The following is a 15,400-nucleotide window of genomic DNA, read 5'->3' as shown; positions in this document are numbered from 1 at the left end:
AGGAAGTTCCCACAAACTGCAATGAGATATTGACCGGATAATCTGTTTTAGTGGCGTTAAGGGATAAACATTTGTCAAACGTTTAGTGAGGTGGTTACATCGCAGGTATTGGCTGCACAGGCAGAAAAGGGATGGGTGACCACCAGACAGAATAGTAGGTGCAGGCAGGTAGTGCAGGACTCCCTTGTGGCCATCGCCCTCTCAAACAGATATACCGCTTTGGATACTGTTGGGGGGGGATGACCTCCCAGGGGAAAGCAGCAACAGCCAAGTTCGTGGCACCACGGAGGGTTCTGTTGCACAGCAGGGGAGGAAAAAGGGTGGAAGAGCAATAGTGATAGGGGATTCTATCATAAGGGGTGCAGATGGGCATTTCTGTGGCCGCAAACAAGACTCCAGGATGGTATGTTGCCTCCCTGGTGCTAGGGTCAAGGATGTCTCAGAGCTGCTGCAGGACATTCTGAAAGGGGAGGGTGAGCAGCCAGAGGTCGTGGTCCATATTGGTACTAATGATATAGGCAGGAAGAGAGATGAGGTCCTGCAAAGTGAATATAGGGAGTTAGGCAGAAGGTTAAAAAGCAGGACCTCTAGGGGTGTAATCTCAGGATTACTCCCTGTACCACGTGCTAGTGAGGGTAGGAATAGGAGGATAAGGCAAATGATGATTGGCTGAAGAGTTGGTGTAGACGGGAGGGCTTCAGCTACTTGGATCATTGGGATCTTTTCTGGTGCAGAGGTGACCTGTACAAGAGGGACGGGTTGCATCTGAACTGGGAGGGGACCAATATCCTTGTGGGGAGGTTTGCTAGTACTACTCAGGAGGGTTTAAACTAGTCTGGCAGAGGGGTGGGACCCAAAGTAGTAGTCTCTCCGATGAGATAGTTGAGGCAAATATAGAGGTTAAAGCAAGCAAGTTCAGTAGGCAGGCCGGGCAGGGGCAGGACAGGGATCGTGGAAGGTCTGGTAGGCTAAACTGCATTTACTTTAATGCAAGAAGCCTAATAGGTAAGGCAGATGAACTCAGAGCATGGATTGGTACATGGGATTGTGATATTATAGCTATTACGGAAATGTGGTTGAGGGATGGGCAGGACTGGATGCTCAATGTACCGGGGTACCAATGCTTCCGGCGTGACAGAGATGGAGGTAAGAGAGGAGGGGGAGTTGCACTATTGATTAGGGAAGACATCACGGCAGTACTTAGAGAGGATATCTCAAGGGAATGTCCAGCGAGGCCATATGGGTAGAACTTAGAAATAAGAAAGGGGTGATCACTTTGATGGGATTATACTATAGGCCCCTCACTAGTCTGAAGGAATTGGAGCAGCATATATGTAGGGAAATCACAGATAGGTGTAGGAATTATAGGGTTGTAATAGTAGGTGATTTTAACTTCCCCGGTATTGACTGCGACTGCCTTAGTGCTAAGGGATCAGATGGGGAAGAATTTGTTAAGTGTGTCCAGGATAGTTTTCTGAAGCAGTATGTGGATGGCCCTTCTAGAGAAGGGGCTACACTCGACCTCCTCTTAGGAAATGAGGATGGGCTGGTGGTTGATGTGTCACTGAGGGAGCACTTTGGGACCAGTGACCATAACTCTTATTAGCTTCAAGATAGTTATGGAAAAGGATAGGACTGGTCCTCAGGTTGAAGTCCTAAATTGGGGGAAGGCTAATTTCGATGGCATCAGACAGGAACTCTCAAAAGTTGAATGGGAGAGGCTGTTTACAGGTAAAGGGACGTCTGGCAAGTGGGAGGCTTTTAAAAGTGAGATATGAAGAGTTCAGGGCCGGCATGTTCCTGTTAGATGGAAGGGAAAGGCTGGCAAGTTTAGGGAACCTTGGTTGACGAGGGATATTGAGGGTCTGGTCAGGACAAATAAGGAGGCATATGTCAGGTATAGGCAGCTGGGATCAAGTGAGTCCCTCGAGGAGTATAGGGAATGTAGAAGTACACTTAAGAAGGAAATTAGGAGGGTGAAAAGGGGCCATGAGATTTCCCTGGCAGATAAGATAAAGGAGAATCCTAAAAGATTTTTAAAGTATATTAAGAGTAAAAGGGTAGCTGGGGAGAGAGTAGGTCCCCTTAAGGATCAGTGTGGCAATCTATGTGTGGAGCCACGGGAAATGGGCGAGGTCTTAAATGAATACTTCTCGTCTGTATTTACCGTGGAGAATGTCATGGAAGCTAATGAGTTCAAGGGTGGGAACAGCAATATCCTGGAGCATATCAACATTACAAAGGAGGAGGTGTTGGACGTTTTGAAGCGCATTAAGGTGGATAAATCCCCAGGGCCTGACCAGGTGTATCCTAGGATGCTGTGAAAAGCAAGGGAGGAGATTGCTGGTGCCCTGGCAGAGATTTTTGTATCATTGTTAGCCACGGGTGAGGTACTGGAAGACTGGAGGATAGCTAATGTTGTGCCTTTATTTAAGAAGGGCAGCAGGGATAAGCCAGGGAACCACAGGCCGGTGAGCCTTACATCAGTGGTGGGAAACAAAGAACAAAGAAAATTACAGCACAGGAACAGGCCCTTCGGCCCTCCATGCCTGCGCCGATCCAGATCCTCTATCTAAACATGACGCCTATTTTCTAAGGGTCTGTATCTCTTTACTTACTGCCCATTCATGTATCTGTCTAGATACATCTTAAAAGACGCTATCGTGCCCGCGTCTACCACCTCCGCTGGCAACGCGTTCCAGGCACCCACCACCCTCTGCGTAAAGAACTTTCCACGCATATCCCCCTTAAACTTTTCCCCTTTCACTTTGAACTCGTGACCCCTAGTAATTGAATCCCCCACTTTGGGAAAAAGCTTCTTGCTATCCAACCTGTCTATACCTCTCATGATTTTGTACACCTCAATCAAGTCCCCCCTCAACCTCCGTCTTTCTAATGAAAATAATCCTAATCTACTCAACCTCTCTTCATAGCTAGCGCCCTCCATACCAGGCAACATCCTGGTGAACCTCCTCTGCACCCTCTCCAAAGCATCCACATCCTTTTGGTAATGTGGCGACCAGAACTGCACGCAGTATTCCAAATGTGGCCGAACCAAAGTCTTATACAACTGTAACATGACCTGCCAACTCTTGTACTCAATACCCCACCCCCATCCGTATGCCTTCTTGACCACTCTATTGACCTGCGTTGCCACCTTCAGGGAACAATGGACCTGAACACCCAAATCTCTCTGTACATCAATTTTCCCCAGGACTTTTCCATTTACTGTATAGTTCACTCTTGAATTGGATCTTCCAAAATGCATCACCTCGCATTTGCCCTGATTGAACTCCATCTGCCATTTCTCTGCCCAACTCTCCAGTCTATCTATATTCTGCTGTATTCTCTGACAGTCCCCTTCACTATCTGCTACTCCACCAATCTTAGTGTCGTCTGCAAACTTGCTAATCAGACCACCTATACTTTCCTCCAAATCATTTATGTATATCACAAACAACAGTGGTCCCAGCACGGATCCCTGTGGAACACCACTGGTCACACGTCTCCATTTTGAGAAACTCCCTTCCACTGCTACTCTCTGTCTCCTGTTGCCCAGCCAGTTCTTTATCCATCTAGCTTGTACACCTTGGACCCCAAGCGCCTTCACTTTCTCCATCAGCCTACCATGGGGAACCTTATCAAATGCCTTACTGAAGTCCATGTATATGACATCTACAGCCCTTCCCTCATCAATCAACTTTGTCACTTCCTCAAAGAATTCTATTAAGTTGGTAAGACATGACCTTCCCTGCACAAAACCATGTTGCCTATCGCTGATAAGCCCATTTTCTTCCAAATGGGAATAGATCCTATCCCTCAGTATCTTCTCCAGCAGCTTCCCTACGACTGACGTCAGGCTCACCGGTCTATAATTACCTGGATTATCCCTGCTACCCTTCTTAAACAAGGGGACAACATTAGCAATTCCCCAGTCCTCCGGGACCTCACCCGTGTTTAAGGATGCTGCAAAGATATCTGTTAAGGCCCCAGCTATTTCCTCTGTCGCTTCCTTCAGTAACCTGGGATAGATCCCATCCGGACCTGGGGACTTGTCCACCTTAATGCCTTTTAGAATACCCAACACTTCCTCCCTCCTTATGCCGACTTGACCTAGAGACCTATTGGAAGGGATTCTGAGAGACAGGATTTATATGCTTAGTTTAGTTTAGGGATACAGCACTGAAACAGGCCCTTCGGCCCACCGAGTCTATGCCGACCATCAACCACCCATTTTATACTAATCCTACACCATTTCCATATTCCTACCACATCCCCACCTGTCCCTATATTTCCCTACCACCTACCTATACTAGGGGCAATTTATAAAGGCCAATTTACCTATCAACCTGCAAGTCTTTGGCATGTGGGAGGAAACCGGAGCACCCGGAGGAAACCCACGCAGACACAGGGAGAACTTGCAAACTCCACACAGGCAGGACCCGGAATTGAACCCGGGTCGCTGGAGCTGTGAGGCTGCGGTGCTAACCACTGCGCCACTGTGCCGCCCATTTGGAAAGGCATGGTCTGATTAGGGATAGTCAGCATGGCTTTGTGCGTGGGAAATCATGTCTCACGAATTTGATTGAGTTTTTTGAGGATGTGACCAAGAGTATTGACGAGAGCAGGGTGATGGACGTTGTCTACATGGACTTTAGCAAGGCCTTTGACAAGGTCCCGCATGGTAGGCTGGTCCAGAAGGTTTGAACACATGGGATCCAGGGTGAGCTAGCCAATTGGATACAAAATTGGCTTTATGATAGGAGGCAGAGGGTGGAAGTGGAGGGTTGTTTTTCAGATTGGAGGCCGGTGACCAGTGGTGTGCTGCAGGGATCGGTGCTGGGCCCTCTATTGTTTGTCATATGTATTAATGACTTGGATGTGAATGTAGGGAGCATGATTAGTAAGTTTGCAGATGACACCAAAATTGGTGGTATAGTGAACAGTGAAGAAGGTTGTCTAAGGTTACAACAGGATATAGATAAACTGGGAAAGTGGGTTAGGGAATGGCAAATGGAATTTAACAGACAAGTGCGAAGTGATGCATTTTGGGCAGTTAAACCAGGGCAGGACATATACAGTGAATGGCAGGGCCCTGTGGAGTGTTGTTGAGCATAGAGACCTTGGGGTGAAAGTACATAGTTCCCTGAAAGTGGCAACACAGGTAGACAGGGTGGTGAAGAAGGCGTATGGCTTGCTTGCCTTCATCGGCCGAGGCACTGAGTACAAGAGTTGTGAGGTCATGTTACAGTCGTACATAACGTTGGTTGGGCCGCATTTGGAATACTGTGTGCAGTTCTGGTAGCCACACTACAGGAAAGATGTGATTAAGCTAGAGAGGGTGCAGAGAAGATTCACAAGGATGTTGCCTGGTTTGGAGGGCTTGAGTTATGAAGAGAGATTGGATAGGCTGGGTCTGTTTTCCCTGGAGCGAAGGAAGCTGAGAGAGAACATGATAGAGGTATATAAAATTATGAGAGGCATAGATAGGGTAGATAGCCAGAGTCTGTTTCCCATGGTAGGGGTGACTAAAACTAGAGGGCATAGATTTAAGGTGATAGGGAGGAGGTTTCTTTTGGGCCTCCTTATCTCGAGAGACAATGGATACGCGCCTGGAGGTGGTCAGTGGTTTGTGAAGCAGCGCCTGGAGTGGCTATAAAGGCCAATTCTGGAGTGACAGGCTCTTCCACAGGTGCTGCAGAGAAATTTGTTTGTTGGGGCTGTTGCACAGTTGGCTCTCCCCTTGCGCCTCTGTCCTTTTTCCTGCCAACTACTAAGTCTCTTCGACTCGCCACAATTTAGCCCTGTCTTTATGGCTGCCCGCCAGCTCTGGCGAATGCTGGCAACTGACTCCCACGACTTGTGATCAATGTCACACGATTTCATGTCGCGTTTGCAGACGTCTTTATAACGGAGACATGGACGGCCGGTGGGTCTGATACCAGTGGCGAGCTCGCTGTACAATGTGTCTTTGGGGATCCTGCCATCTTCCATGCGGCTCACATGGCCAAGCCATCTCAAGCGCCGCTGACTCAGTAGTGTGTATAAGCTGGGGATGTTGGCCGCTTCAAGGACTTCTGTGTTGGAGATATAGTCCTGCCACCTGATGCCAAGTATTCTCCGAAGGCAGCGAAGATGGAATGAATTGAGACGTCGCTCTTGGCTGGCATACGTTGTCCAGGCCTCGCTGCCGTAGAGCAAGGTACTGAGGACACAGGCCTGATACACTCGGACTTTTGTGTTCCGTGTCAGTGCGCCATTTTCCCACACTCTCTTGGCCAGTCTGAACATAGCAGTGGAAGCCTTACCCATGCGAGGAGGTTTAAAGGGGATCAAAGGGGTAAATTTTTCACACAAAGAATAGTGGGTATCTGGAATGAGCTGCCAGAGGTGGTCATGGAGGCAGGAACATTAGCAACATTTAAGAGGCATCAGGACAGGTACTTGAATGAGCAAGACATAGAGGGATATGGAATTAATGCAGGCAGGTGGGATTAGTATAGATAGGCATTATGGCCGGCGTGGACGCAGTGGGCTGAAGGGCCTGTTTCTGTGCTGTACGACTCTATGACTCTAAGACACCAGGGAGAACTTCCCTGTTCCTCCTCGAATAGTGCTGTAGGCTGTTTTACACCTGATAAAAGGGAAAATGGGGCCTTGGTTTATCATTATCATCCCAAAAGACAGCACCGTTGAGAGAGTAGCGCTTCATCAGTCAGCCGAGATTTGCGACATGAACCCACAACCTTCTGACTCAGAGGCGAGGCACCACCACTGAGCCATGGCTGCCACTGTGGAGTGAGGCTGCCTGTAGACCATGTTTTCCTGAATGAAGCTGGCTGGACACTGGGTCATACAGGGCAACCCAATTTTGCAGAAAGGGCCTCAAATAGGTGGGAGTCCCTTCCTCATTATGGAACCAATAAGAAGGTGAGCCCCTCCCCTTGTCCTCTATCTACAGACCTCCCCCTGTAGATTCTGAAATACTGGAAGTTGCGCCAAATAAAATTTCCAAATAAAAATTTTTTGGGAGGGCATGTTCCCAGATTCCGTGGCCCTAGAAAATAAATTTTATTCCTTTAACACTTAAATTCTGCACTAAAAGTGAAGGAATCAGCTTAGTGTGGAATGATACAGTGCTGAAAGGAGGCCATTCAGCCCATAGTGCGTGTGCCATCATATGCTTTGTCCCATTGCACTTTCAGTGTAGTTACATGCTTTCACATGTCACGGACTTTTATTGGGTGTTTAGCTTTTTTAAAAGGTGTTGGCCAGCCTTTGCTAGTTTTCTAGTTTGGCATGTATGCAACAGAGTTATCCAACTTGACACGGAGCCTTTGAGCTCCGGCAATTTGGTCTTCAAAGCACAGGCAATTCTATTATTTTCATTTATGTCTATAATTCATGAATTTGTCCTGTTTGAGTTTTGTGGAGGTGGAGGTTCGAAATGGCTTGTGCTTGGTGCATTACCTCATTGGTAAATCTAAATCAGAACATCAAAACCCATCAGTATCTGCAACTGGAGATATATGTAAATTAATAGGAATCTGTATGTGATCCAGGAGGGTCCATGGTACCTATCTAAATGGCACATAAAGTTAAAAGGTTTGGACAGCCCTCCTCTAGAAGATCTGTTTCCCTCATTCTATCCTAGCCATAGAATCATACAGCAAAGAAGGAGGCTATTCGGCCCATCTTACATGTGCCAGCTCTCTGAAAGAACTGCTCAATTAGTCCCACTGCCTTGCTCTTTACCCATAACCCTACAATTTTCTTTTCTTTTTTAGTAGAGATCCAATTCTCTTTTGAAAGTTCCTATTAAATCTGCTTCCACTGCCCTTTCAGGCATTGCATTCCAGATCATAAGAACTCGCTGCATTAAAAAAATTCTCCTCATCCTCCCCCTGGCTTTTTTGCTGATGGTTTTAAATCCATGTCCTCTGGTTACCATTCCTCCCTCCAGTGGAGAGATGACCATTTCACAGTAACTTTACTGCCTGCCTGTTACACAATAAGGAATAAACCCACCCTGTAAGATCTCCAACCAACTATATGCTCATTAGAAATAAACAGGAATGGAATCTGAGACAAAACTGATACACACAAGGTCACGTTTAGACGTATTCTGCAGGTTCCTGGGAGGGTAGTGAAAGAATGGATTAAATGTTTAAATGTTCTATGTACGATTGGTGCTAAAAAACTGAAAGAGATTGCCTTTTTTTTCATTTCCATTTGTGACACACATCTTTCACTATTGCCATGGCTACTCTTTGAAGGTCAATGTCTGCACTGAATGATGGAAAAATATAGACAGAAGATTGAAGAATTATGTGCAGTGAATACCAGAGCTTCCTCATAACTTACTGCTAATGTCAAAGGAGTGAACTCCCATCCACATTCTTAATGGCTAATGGGGCCTCAATTAGCAGCAGATTTGTAATAGATTATTTGCATAATTGTTCATAAATCATAATACGTACTCAAATATTTGCATAAAATTAGCAGATTGTCTGATTAAATTCATGCTATCGGAACTGACTCATCAGTTTATTGTGACAATCATTTTTAAATATGCTTATAGAATTGTAGAATGGTTACAGCACAAGAGGAGGCCATTTGACCCATGTGTCTGTGCCGATTCTCTGCGACAGCAACTCAGATAGTCCCACTCCCCTGCCCTATCCCCACAGCCCTGCAATTTTTCTCTACAGATAATTATCCAATTCCTTTTTGAAAGCCATGATTGAATTTGCCTCCACCACACTCTCAGGCAGTGCGTTCTAGATCCTAACCACTCACTGCGTGTCGAACTTTTTCCTCATGTCGCCGTTGCATCTTTTGCCATTCATCTTAAATCAGTGTCCTTTTGTTTTCTTGAGCCTCCTGCCAAAGGGAACAATTTTTCTCTATCTACTGTGTCTAGACTTTTATAAATATCCATACATTTTTGATGAAACATAATCTTAAGTGCAAAATAGGTTCAGGAAAAAACAAATTTTTTTTTTATTCATTCATGGGATGTGGGAGTCACTGGCCAGGCCAATATTTATTGCCCATCCCTAATTGCCCTTGAGAAGGTGGTGGTGAGCTGCCTTCTTGACCGCTGCAGTCCATTTGGGGTCGGTAGACCCACAGTGCTGTTCGGAAGGGAGTTCCAGGATTTTGACCCAGCAACAGTGAAGGAACGGCGATATAGTTCCAAGTCAGGGTGGTGTTTGGCTTGGTGGGGAACTTGCAGTTGGTGGTGTTCCCATGCATTTGCTGCCCTTGTCCCTCTAATTGGTAGAGGTCGCGGGTTTGGAAGGTGCTGTCTAAGGAGCCTTGGTGCATTGCTGCAGTGCATCTTGTAAATGGTACACACTGCTGCCACTCTGCATTGGTGGTGGAGGGAGTGAATGTTTGTAGATGGGGTGCCAATCAAGCAGGCTGCTTTATCCTGGATGGTATCGAGCTTCTTGAGTGTTGTTGGAGCTGCACCCATCCAGGCAAGTGGAGTGTATTCCATCACACTCCTGACTTGTGCCTTGTAGATGGTGGACAGGCTTTGGGGAGTCAGGAGATGAGTTACTCGCCTCAGGATTCCTAGCCTCTGACCTGCTCTTGTAGTCACGGTATTTATATGACTACTCCAGTTCAGTTTCTGGTCAATGGTAGCCCCTAGGATGTTGATAGTGGGGGATTCAGTGATGGTAATGCCATTGAATGTCAAGGGAGATGGTCAGATTCTCTCTTGTTGGAGATGGTCAGTGCCTGGCACTTGTGTGGCGCAAATGTTACTTGCCACTTTATTTTTTATTTATTTTGAGATACAGCACTGAAACAGGCCCATTGGGCCACCGAGTCTGTGCCGCCCAACAACCACCCATTTATATTAACCCTACAGTAATCCCATATTCCCTACCATCTATCTACACTAGGGGCAATTTACAACGGCCAATTTACCTATCACCTCATTACAGCCTTGAGGAAACCGGAGCACCCGGCGAAAACCCACGCAGACACAGGGAGAACTTGCAAACTCCACACAGGCAGTACCCAGATTCAAACCTGGGTCGCTGGAGCTGTGAGGCTGCGGTGCTAACCACTGCGCCGTCCACTTATCAGCCCAAGCCTGGGTATTGTCCAGGTCTTGCTGCATTTCTACACAGACTGCTTCAGTATCTGAGGAGTCACGAATGGTGCTGGACATTGTGCAATCATCAGCGAACATCCCCACTTCTGACCTTATGATTGAAGGAAGGTCATTGATGAAGCAGCTGAAGATGGTTGGGCCTAGGACACTACCCTGAGGAACTCCTGCAGTGATGTCCTGGAGCTCAGATGATTGACCTCCAACAACCACAACAATCTTCCTTTGCGCTAGGTATGACTCCAGCCAGTGAAGAGTTTTCCCCCTGATTCCCATTGACTTCAGTTTTGCTAGGGCTCCTTGATGCCATACTCGGTCAAATGCTGCCTTGATGTCAAGGGCAGTCACTCTCACCTCACCTCTTGAGTTCAGCTCTTTTGTCCATGTTTGAACCAAGGCTGTAATGAGGTCAAGAGCTGAGTGGCTCTGGCGGAACCCAAACTGAGCATCACTGAGCAGGTTATTGCTAAGCAAGTGCCGCTTGATGGCACTGTTGATGACACCTTCCATCACTTTACTGATGATTGAGAGTAGGTTGATGGGGCGGTGATTGGCCGGGTTGGATGTTCTGCTTTTTGTGTACAGGACATACCTGGGCAATTTTCCACATTTCAGGGTAGATGCCAGTGTTGTAGCTATACTGGAACAGCTTGTCTAGGGGTGCGGCAAGTTCTGGAGCACAGGTCTTCAGTACTATTGCCGGAATATTGTCAGGGCCAATAGTTTTTGCAGTATCCAGTGCCTTCAGTCGTTTCTTGATATCACACGGAGAGAATCAAATTGGCTGAAGTCTGGCATCTGTGATGTTGGGGACTTCAGGAGGAGGCCGAGATGGATCATCAACTTGGCACTTCTGGTTGAAGATTGTTGAAAATGCTTCAGCCTTATCTTTTGCACTGATATGCTGAGCTCCCCCCTCATTGAGGATAGGGATATTTGTGGAGCCACCTCCTCCAGTTAGTTGTTTAATTGTCCACCACCATTCACGGCTGGATGTGGCAGGACTGCAGAGCTTAGATCTGATCCGTTGGTTATGGGATTGCTTAGCTCTGTCTATCGCATGCTGCTTATGCAGTTTGGCATGCAGATAGTCCTGTGTTGTAGCTTCACCTGGTTGACACCTCATTTTGAGGTATGCCTGGTGCTGCTCCTGGCATGCCCTCCTGAACTCTTCATTGAACCAGGGTGGGTCTCCTGGCTTGATGGTAATGCTAGAGTGGGGGATATGCCGGGCCATGAGGTTACAGATTGTGGTTGAGTACAATTCTGCTGCTGCTGATGGCCCACAGCGCCTCATGGATGCCAAGTTTTGCATTGCTAGATCTGTTTGAAATCTATCCCATTTAGCATGGTGGTAGTGCCACACAACACGATGGAGGGTATCCTCAATGTGGAGGCAGGATTTTGTCTCCACAAGGACTATGCGGTGGTCACTCCTACCAATACTGTCATGGACAGATGCACCTGCGGCAGGCAGATTGGCGAGGACGAGGTCAAGTATGTTTTTCCCTCTTGTTGGTTCCCTCACCACCTGCCGCATACCCAGTCTAGCAGATATGTCCTTTAGGACTCGGCCAGCTCGGTCAGTAGTGGTGCTACCGAGCCACTCTTGGTGATGGACATTGAAGTCGCCCACCCAGAGTACATTTTGTGCCCTCGTCACCCTCAGTGCTTCCTCCAAGTGCTGTTCAACATGGAGGAGTACTGAGTCATCAGCTGAGGGAGGGTGGTAGGTGGTGATCAGCAGAAGGTTTTCTTGTCCATGTTTGATCTGATGCCATGAGACTTCATGGGGTCCAGAGTCGATGTTGAGGACTCCCAGGGCAACTCCCTCCCTACTATATACCACTGTGCCATCACCTCTGGTGGGTCTGTCCTGCCGGTGGGACAGGACATACCCGGAGATGGTGATGGCAGTGTCTGGGACATTTTCTGTCAGGTATGATTCTGTGAGTATGACTATTTCAGGCTGTTGCTTGACTAGTCTGTGGGATAGCTCTCCCAACTTTGGCACAAGCCCTCAGATGTTAGTAAGGAGGACTTTGCAGGGTCGACAGGGCTGGGTTTGCAGTTGTCGTTTCCGGTGCCTCGGTCGATGCCAGGTGGTCCGTCCGGTTTCATTCCTTTTTATTGACTTCGTAGTGGTTAGATACAACTGAGTGGCTTGCTAGGCCATTTCAGAGGGCATGTAAGAGTTAACCACATTGCTGTGGGTCTGAAGTCATATCTAGGCCAGACAAGGTAAGGACAGCAGATTTCCTTCCCTAAAGGACATTAGTGAACCAGATGGGTTTTTACAACAATCGACAATGGTTTCATGGCCATCATTAGACTAGCTTTTAATTCCACATTTATTAATTGAATTCAAATTCCACCTTCTGCTGTGGTGGGATTTGAACCCATGTCCCCAGAGCAATACCCTGGGTCTCTGGGTTACTTGTCCAGTGACAATACCACTATGCCACCGCCTCCCCCCAAATGCACTAACAGTAGGGCAAATGGGACAAAGCTCTTACGCACAGGATAGGGGCAGCTTTCGAGAGCCCACTTCCAGCGTGATGCCTCCCCAGACAGGACAGATCACAGAGTGGGCTTTATAGTGTAACGGCCCCATCTCCAATCCATACTTCCTTCTAGTGAGGCTCCATGTGATGAGGGGAGCTTCACATTACCCCTTAGATATCTTGTTGGCTTGTGCCTTTTTTCTTCTATGTTTTCCCTGTTTTCTCCTTTGTGTACTGACTTATGCTTTAGAAGCATTCCACACACACACGCCAGCAAGTCCTCTGGGACCTCACATGATTGGCCATTCATCATTTATTCTTGCCAGAGTGTGTTGGCAAGGCCATTCCACCACGAAGGCATCACAGCCAAGCTCGATGTCAATCCTTCTGCATGCTCACCTCACATTCTCATGTGAAAGGATCAATGGAAAGCATTCAGGACCAGAATCCTGTGCTGTTTCTCCTCCCCTCCCTACCCCAAGATCTCAACCAGAGGAAATCTACTCAATCAGCAAAGCCCATGGGTGGAATATTCAACTTTCGAGGGGGTGTATAACAGGCAGTGGAGGATTGGCCGCCCATTATACACTTCCCCCAACTTTAATTCTGGGGCTAGATTTTCAGCCTCTGCTGGGACCAGGAACATAAGATGGGCGAGCGGTAGAAATCGTGCCGCAAGCCTACTTGCTGGGTCCCCCAGCTCCATCCCGCCCCTAGGCCATTTTCCCAGAGGCAGGATGGGTGTTGGGGAGGTGGCAGGGCTGGTTAATGGCAACTTAAGGCCGATTGAAGGAGGCTGACTGGAATTTTCCAGTTGGTCTCCAGCTTCCCGGAGGTCAGTTTAGCTGCCTGGAGGCTGCCTCACGGTGGCAGACTGGTGGCGGGAGTGGCCAGAGCTCCAGGCAGGCTTGGAGGCCCTCCCTGCCTGTCTGGGTGCAGCAGCAGCCACAGGCCGCCCTGTAGAGGCTCCCCAACTCCCGTTTCCCCCCCACCCCCACTCCCACCCCCCCGCAGTGGTGGTCCGGCCGCAAAGGCCATTTTCTATTTATGTTTTGGAAAAGTTGGAAAGAGGGCACCTCCATTTTGAAGCGCCCTCTCCCTCATTTACCTGCAATGGCATCCTGCTGCAGCTTTCAGGCTGGAAGGCCTCTGATGTACCCTCCAACTGCTTGCCTCCCACCAACATCCGTCCCCCACAGCCCTGCCCTGCCACCCACCCCCCCCCCATTCTTATTTGGATAGGAAGTGACTGTTTCCAAAAACAGTGCGGGCTTCTGATCATCATTTGACCTGATGGCAAAGTTCAGAAAGCTGCAGGAAGAATCCAGCCCCTGGTCCATGGATATCTCTGGTCTGTGACGCTTGTAGCATGACAGATACTGTAATTAACCAAGAAGGCATCTTAACTTCTAAGCTGCATCGGATTTAAGTCACACAAAACCATGTAAAACTGGTAATAAAGAGTAGCTGCAAAACTATTAAGATTTCATCCATTCAGAATACGCTACCCCTCAAAATGTAAGAAACACATTTTTGTGCTGTGTGTTTGCGTCGAGAAACAGGATTTTTATCAACATTGCTAAGTTTCAATCCTTGTTAACTTTTTGAAATATGACTCCTTCTGATTTGGAACTTTTAAATAAAGTTTAATATGTGTCCAGAATCCACATGACACAAGTAGTTTCACTGAAAAGTATATTTTTTCTGGAGTTGAACCAAACTTCCATTACAGTCATTGATGTTCAGATTCTGACTGGCAGCTCAATCGTAGTTGTTATTTTAATTTGTTCTCAGGATTCGGGTGGAATGTTCAGAAAGTTCTTAATTCGCAATTGTTCACATCAGAGTGGCGTACTAGGACCCTTCAGGGGCATTAAGAGTTGACCAATTAGTGTGAGACTAGAGTTATATGTTGGCCAGACTAAGGAGAGATTTCAAATCCCTTCCCCCAATGCATATTAGTGAAGCAGTTGGGTTTTTTTTATGACAATCCGGCAGCTTTTATGGTCATTTTTCCTGGTATCATCTCACACATTAATTGAATTCATTTTCAGACTTGCCAGGGTAGAATTTGAATTCAAATCCTCGACAATGTTTCTTCAGGAACAAAACTACTAAACAACTGCGCCCTTCATGGTCGAGATTAGTTCTGTCTGTTACAATGCTCCCGGTACCATAATCTTGAATCACACAAAAACAGAAATAACCACATCCCATTGGTCGCCAACAATCAACTCATTATCTTCCTCTAAATTAGACACAAACAGTGCTTCGAGGAATAGTGTTTAAATGAATTAAGGTTTGATTGGTTTCTTGAGCTGATGGCCTTTTCATCCAAATCCAAAATTGTCTTCATAGCTCCAATTAGTCCATTTTAAAATGTATGCATTTGAGATATTTTTATATTTTCTTCACTTCTCTACAGTTCTAACTAATGGGCTGGTGGATAACTGTCGACAATCGCCCTGGCCCATGCTGCTTTCCTGTTGGTTGGTAGGAAGTTATGGAAAGTAGCCTGGGTGATTCGTCCTCTTTTCCAGTGGGAATGGAATGCACATTCTTGACATTTTTCTGTGACAACCCAGTCCAGATTCAATTTACCAAATCCTACTTGACTCATACTTTCTCAAGACCGCAAAACTATACCTGTCAATCTTTCAAAAGCAGAAGCTTGGCATCACCTAATCACCGATCATGATTTACCCCCATCGTCTCTCCCACTCTTTTCAACCTTGCTGATCTCCTGCACAAAGGGCCTTGGCCCTTC

The 15,400-nt window shown here is 47.1% G+C and overlaps 1 protein-coding gene across 5 annotated transcripts in view; it reads right to left on the bottom strand.

Annotated features, from left to right (window-relative positions):
- Positions 1 to 15,400, bottom strand: part of nkain1 (sodium/potassium transporting ATPase interacting 1) — a 507,954-nt gene that overhangs the window by 43,487 nt on the left and 449,067 nt on the right. The window lies entirely within an intron of this gene.

The sequence above is a fragment of the Heterodontus francisci genome, chromosome 31, assembly GCF_036365525.1.
Source record: "Heterodontus francisci isolate sHetFra1 chromosome 31, sHetFra1.hap1, whole genome shotgun sequence".
Classification (NCBI taxonomy): domain Eukaryota; kingdom Metazoa; phylum Chordata; class Chondrichthyes; order Heterodontiformes; family Heterodontidae; genus Heterodontus; species Heterodontus francisci.
The sequence above is the reverse complement of the archived record's forward strand: the minus strand, read 5'-3'. Positions and strand labels throughout refer to the sequence as shown.